The 5,485-nt window shown below is 33.6% G+C and overlaps 1 protein-coding gene across 1 annotated transcript in view; it reads right to left on the bottom strand.

Annotated features, from left to right (window-relative positions):
* Nucleotides 1-3,837, bottom strand: part of LOC127447535 (bromodomain adjacent to zinc finger domain protein 2B) — a 93,294-nt gene extending 89,457 nt beyond the window's left edge. The window contains exon 1 of the mRNA XM_051709484.1: nt 3,698-3,837. The gene's annotated coding sequence lies outside the window, so the exon portion shown is untranslated. The remainder of the gene's footprint in view (nt 1-3,697) is intronic.
* Nucleotides 3,838-5,485: the final 1,648 nt, after the last annotated feature.

Here is a 5,485-nt window from a genome sequence, read left to right as displayed (position 1 = left end):
GAGAAGAGACACATTCCCATCAGCAATACAGCTGCGTACCTTTAAAGCACTTACCTTTAATCTCCTGAGACACGAGCGTGACTGCTGTGTGCATTTTCCATTTCTTTTTTTGATTTGTAACTAGTAGCACCTAATAAACATGCAAAAAACAAAACAAAAATCTACACCAAATAGTTTTCCTAAAAATGTATGTCCTCAAATGTGGACAACAGGACTAAGTTGTGAAACTTTAAATAATACCAAACTATAGAATGTCAGATTTATTTTCATAAAATTTCATCTGCAGCCTTTTAGGAGTGAATGCACTTAGATGCATAGAGAGCTATAGGATGCTCCCTTGCTCCCTATTTAGTGAATAACTTAACCTCCAGTGTGCTGTCTGTCTACACTGGTCTCAGAACAGTTTGAAATGCACCTTATTTTCATGCTAACTCCATATAAAGTCTCTGAAAGCAACATTTTTCAGCTTTTGGATGCATCCATTGAACCCAACCTCAGTATGAAAATACACAGTAAATATAGGATTTCAATGGAAACAATGTGCTAAAGTATACATTGTGTTTAGCAGCATCGCGTTTCGTGATAAATCGCTCAAATTTTTTAAATGGCATGTTGGATGAAACTAGAGACTCTAATCTTTTGACTCAAACAGGTTTCAATGTAAAAACTTAATTAGGTTTCTTACCAGATGTAGTTTTGTTGGCATTTCTCCCAAAGACAAACTCCGCTGTGGTCAGCGCCATGTTGTTTTGTCACTTTTAACCCTTTACTGAGAGCAAAGAGACTTCTGAACTGAGATCAGTCTGTTTAAATGAATTTAAATTATGCATTATGTATAACAAAGCCACAATACAATGTCCACACGTGTACGTAGGGTTGCACAAGGTTAAAGGAATAGGTTATCCAAAAATAAGAACATAATATTCACTATTTACTCACCCTCGTGATGTTTTAATTAATATCGCGGCTTATCTTTCAATGCAATGCTTCATGAATGTGCAACGGATCTCAATAATTTCACTGAAAAATTACTTACATTTTGGGTTGTTTCTCACCAACACCATATGCTTTCACAAGACTTGGAATATGATGCCGAAATCACATGGACTACTTTTATGACACTTTTGGGTCTTTTTAAGGCTTTAAAGTGAGTCACTATCCAGTTATTGAAAAGACGGACCAAAATGTGTTTTAAAACAAATCTCCTTTTGTTTTCCACCTGAGAAATTACGTCATATGGGGTTGGAACGACATGAGGGTGAGTAAATAATGACAAAATTTTCATTTTGTTTACACAGTGGTTTGGAGTAATTCAATCAGAGTATATGTGGGCAGTTCAGATCAGCTTGAAACCGAAAAGTAAGCCTCAAACAAGAGTTGAAACGGGTCTTATAAATCAGTACAGGACTGAGACTGTACTCACAGTTGGTATTGAAAGCTCAAATACAGTGAGATTTAAGCTCATTTCACGGATCTCTTGTGGCTTAGAGTACAATGTCATACTGTTAGGACGACGCTTGTCTCTGGCATTTACGTTCAGCCGGAGTCACCCAAAGATTTGTGTGAGATGAATATTAAGAGGGATACTTGTTAGTGTTCAATGTTTTGTTATGTTGAGATTTAGAAGAGTTTCTGTTATGTTGGAGTTTTGGGGGTTACCATTATGGTAAAGATGAGGACAGGTAGATGTCCCACATGAAACTGATTGCTCACTTCGTTAGGCAAATGCTGGGCTAACCATGGCATAGTTACTAAATTACACTCTGTAGTGGTTCCAACCAGCATGTATTTAGCATGCTAACATCCACTTTCAATAGTTAGTACTTAAGAAATACAAAGAAATAAATTTTACATTTTGTTGGGTATACTCAATTAAACTAGGTTCTTTCAATGAAACATATGTAACCTTAGGTAAATTCATTTAATTGTGGTATTTCATGTATTAGTGAACTATTAAACATTTAGTTTCTTTCCTTAAGTAAGATTCACAAAACATTCTTGTTAGAGTATTATACAACTATAAATCAACAGATCAAGTACCAAAGCGGTCATATGTCACCTTGTAAGCGTAAGATTTCAGGCTTACTGATAGTGGTTCCTGGTGGCCGAGGTTGGTACTGCATGCTAATTGTTAGCTAGCAAGCAAAAAATAAATAAATAAAAAAGTTCTCATGTTGCTTCTTGAGAATAATGTATTTTTAGAAAAATTATTTAAAGTAAAAAAAAAATTGTGAAAATTGACAAAAGCACAGGAAGGCACTAAGAAACCTAAAACGATATTTTTTGCCTGGTGAATGTTTTTTTTTCTCACAGTGCAGTTCAGGGCTTCCGTAGTGTTGAGATTGCATAGTAATATTAAGTTGGCACTGCACGCTAATTGTTAGCTAGCAACCCCCCCCCCCCAATAAAAAAATAAAAATATGTTACCTCTTGAGAAAAAAAAAAATGTAGACAGAAAAAAAATATATATTTGTAGGACATAGGCTCAGGAAGGCACGTAAAAAACATTATTTATTTTTTTAATTCACCTAGAGATGTTTTTTTTTTTTTTTCACAGTGCGGTTCAGGGCTTCCGTAGTGTTGAGATTACATAGTAATTTTAAATTAAGAAAACTAATTTCAAACACGTGGAACCAATGTCCACGATTCAAATCACAGACATGTCCAAATGTCAATTTCCATCCTTTAAAATAGGTTGCAAAGTTATTATCTTATTTATGGCCATGCGTACAGACTTGGTTACTGGATTGCGTCTAATGTAGCCCAAGGTGGTTGAAATGGGTCAAGAATGTAACCGAAGGTTCAATATTTTGGTTCCAAATGTAAAAGTTTAAGAATCAGCCACTGATTGACCACTATCTGAACAGTGGGAAATATCTATGGTGTAGATGTACATTTATGGTATACAGGTATAACTTTAATTAACCCATAGATGCCTCTCTTCACAAACAAACAAGAGGCACAAAAGAAACAAAACAACCTAGCCAAGTAAACTTCAGAGTCTGGTGTGAAGGGGAAAAAGATTAAATACCAGGAACTGTTCCTTGTTACCTTCTTTAATATGCTTTATTTAAATCCTCATGCTGTTAAAGATCCATAATACACATGCATTTATAACAGACTCACACTGTTCTTTCTGCACTCATGAAGGCAGTTTTGCTGAACACTGCACAAACATTATGTGGCTTGATGGTTTGTTTCCTCTCCAATGACAACAATGAGTGTTTTCACCTCTATTAATAACCACATGATGACAGTAAACATAAAAAGATCTCATAAATATAATATAAAGCTGTTTTAAAGATGCACACTGCTTGGTAACACTATTTGTAAGGTATCATGAACTAACAATAAACAATTAATCTTGGTTAATGTTAATTCGTCCAAATACTACTGTTCATTGTTCATGTTCACAATGCATTAGTTAATTTTCAATGTAAAATAATATATGTAGAAATTAACATTAACCTGTATGATTAATTGCTTGTTAACAATTTTGAAATAAAGTGTTACCAATGCGTTAGAATGCAAACGTCCTTGATAAACTTTAGATTAATCAAATAATTGATTACTTGGAGAACACATTATGTTTCCTAATGAATATGTTCAGTAACGAAAACTATGAAACTACACAAACAAACAGCGTTAAGTTTCTTAAGGACTCTCGATTTGCGTCAGTTCAATAATTCAAACTTACCTTTAATATCTCACCCGGGGACCTCATGAATGAAAACAGATAATATCCGATCCGGTCCGGTCCGAAGCAGATGTTACAAAGCACTGTTCTCAGTGTGCATGTGTGAATGAAGAAGATTCCCCGTTCACGTTCGACTGCACTTCAAGAAACCGGCGTGACGTCAGCAGCAATGCTCTTGTCCAACAGCTCAACACTTTAATGCTTTTATTTAAAGGCGCACTCAGTAATTTTTTTCCTCATTAAAAAAAGTTTAACTCCTAAAGACATGAATTGTAATCATGACCGCTCACATTAAAATGAAGACTGGAGTCATGTCAGTAACCTTATAAAAGCTGTTTTATTCTACATGGAGAGGGTCCGCACATGGGGGCGGCCATTTTAGAATCACACGACCAGCTGAATACTACTGGCGTAATCTCGCGTCCTGTTATTGGGCACTTTCGCTCAATGATTAAAGTAATCATGCCTGACTGAAACTGAAAACTATTGCTGCATCCAAGCCGCTACCCAGATAGCAAATGTACGCCTGTTTTAGATCTTTTGCATAATCGAATTAACATCTGCTAAACATCTTAAAAAGATCAGATTTACAAACATTATTATTCATAAATGTCTCAAAGACATCTGCTGAAACATCCTATAGATGTGTTGCAGATGAGCAAACAACGTCTTCCAGATGTAAACGCACACATCAAATAGACGTCTGCGCGATGTTCGTGTGCTATCAGGGTAGGTGTCAGAGTCCAAGATGACACAAAGACAAAAGTTACTGAGTGCACCTTTAAATGCTTTTTTAAAATGTTTTTAATATATTGATGCCGTCCAGTGCTTGACATGTTTAAATATTATTGTCCTCTCATTCAATTTCAAATAAATAAATAAATAAAGATTTGCGAGAAAAAGAGCAACATTTCAATGCTTCATACGTACAATTTCAAATAAATAAACAAGTGCATAAACAAATAAATAAGTAAATAAATAAATAAAATTAATAAATGAATAAATAAATACATTAACAAACAAACAAAGCAATAGTCACGAGAAAAATTGCAACACTTTAATTCTTCATCCATGCTGGTGTCATTTTTTTTTATCTATTGCTGCTGTCCAGTGCTGTTGATTGACATGTTTAAATATTATTGTCTTTCTATTAAATTTCAGATAAATAAATAAATAAATAAAGCTTCAATGCTTCATCCATGTTGGTGTAATTTTCAATTAAAATAGAACTAAAATGATATTTTCACTGCTACAATCACAAATCATGCAATGAGATTTGGTTTTTGTAAAATAATAGAAACAAAATCACATGACACGGTCTTATATAATGTTTCATAAAACAGATTTAAAGATATCTGGAATATAACATTATTAGACACATGGCTTTTATTGTGTATCCTGTGTTTCAACTGTCATATATAATTTCATAAAAATATTTTAAATCACTTTCCAACAAATTTAAGCTTTTGTAACTCTGTTTTGCTGTGACTTAAATTCGGACATCTGAAAAACAAACGTCCCTTTTTGAAAACATTTTTGACTCTAAGGCCCCCCATTGTCTGCCATATATTTCAAGGTCTCCCATGTAGGCTAAGATATTTATTATTTATTATTATTATCTATGACAGAGCTGCTTGTTTATCAAAATTATTTTAAAGGGGTCATGAAATGCTCTTTAAATATATATATATATATATATATATATATATATATATATATATATATATATATATATATATATATATATATATATATAATTGTATTATCTTCCCTAAGGTCCACTGATAT

Source organism: Myxocyprinus asiaticus, chromosome 10 (assembly GCF_019703515.2).
Source record: "Myxocyprinus asiaticus isolate MX2 ecotype Aquarium Trade chromosome 10, UBuf_Myxa_2, whole genome shotgun sequence".
Lineage (NCBI taxonomy): Eukaryota > Metazoa > Chordata > Actinopteri > Cypriniformes > Catostomidae > Myxocyprinus > Myxocyprinus asiaticus.
Note: the sequence above shows the minus strand (reverse complement) of the source record. Positions and strands in the feature narration are given on the sequence as shown.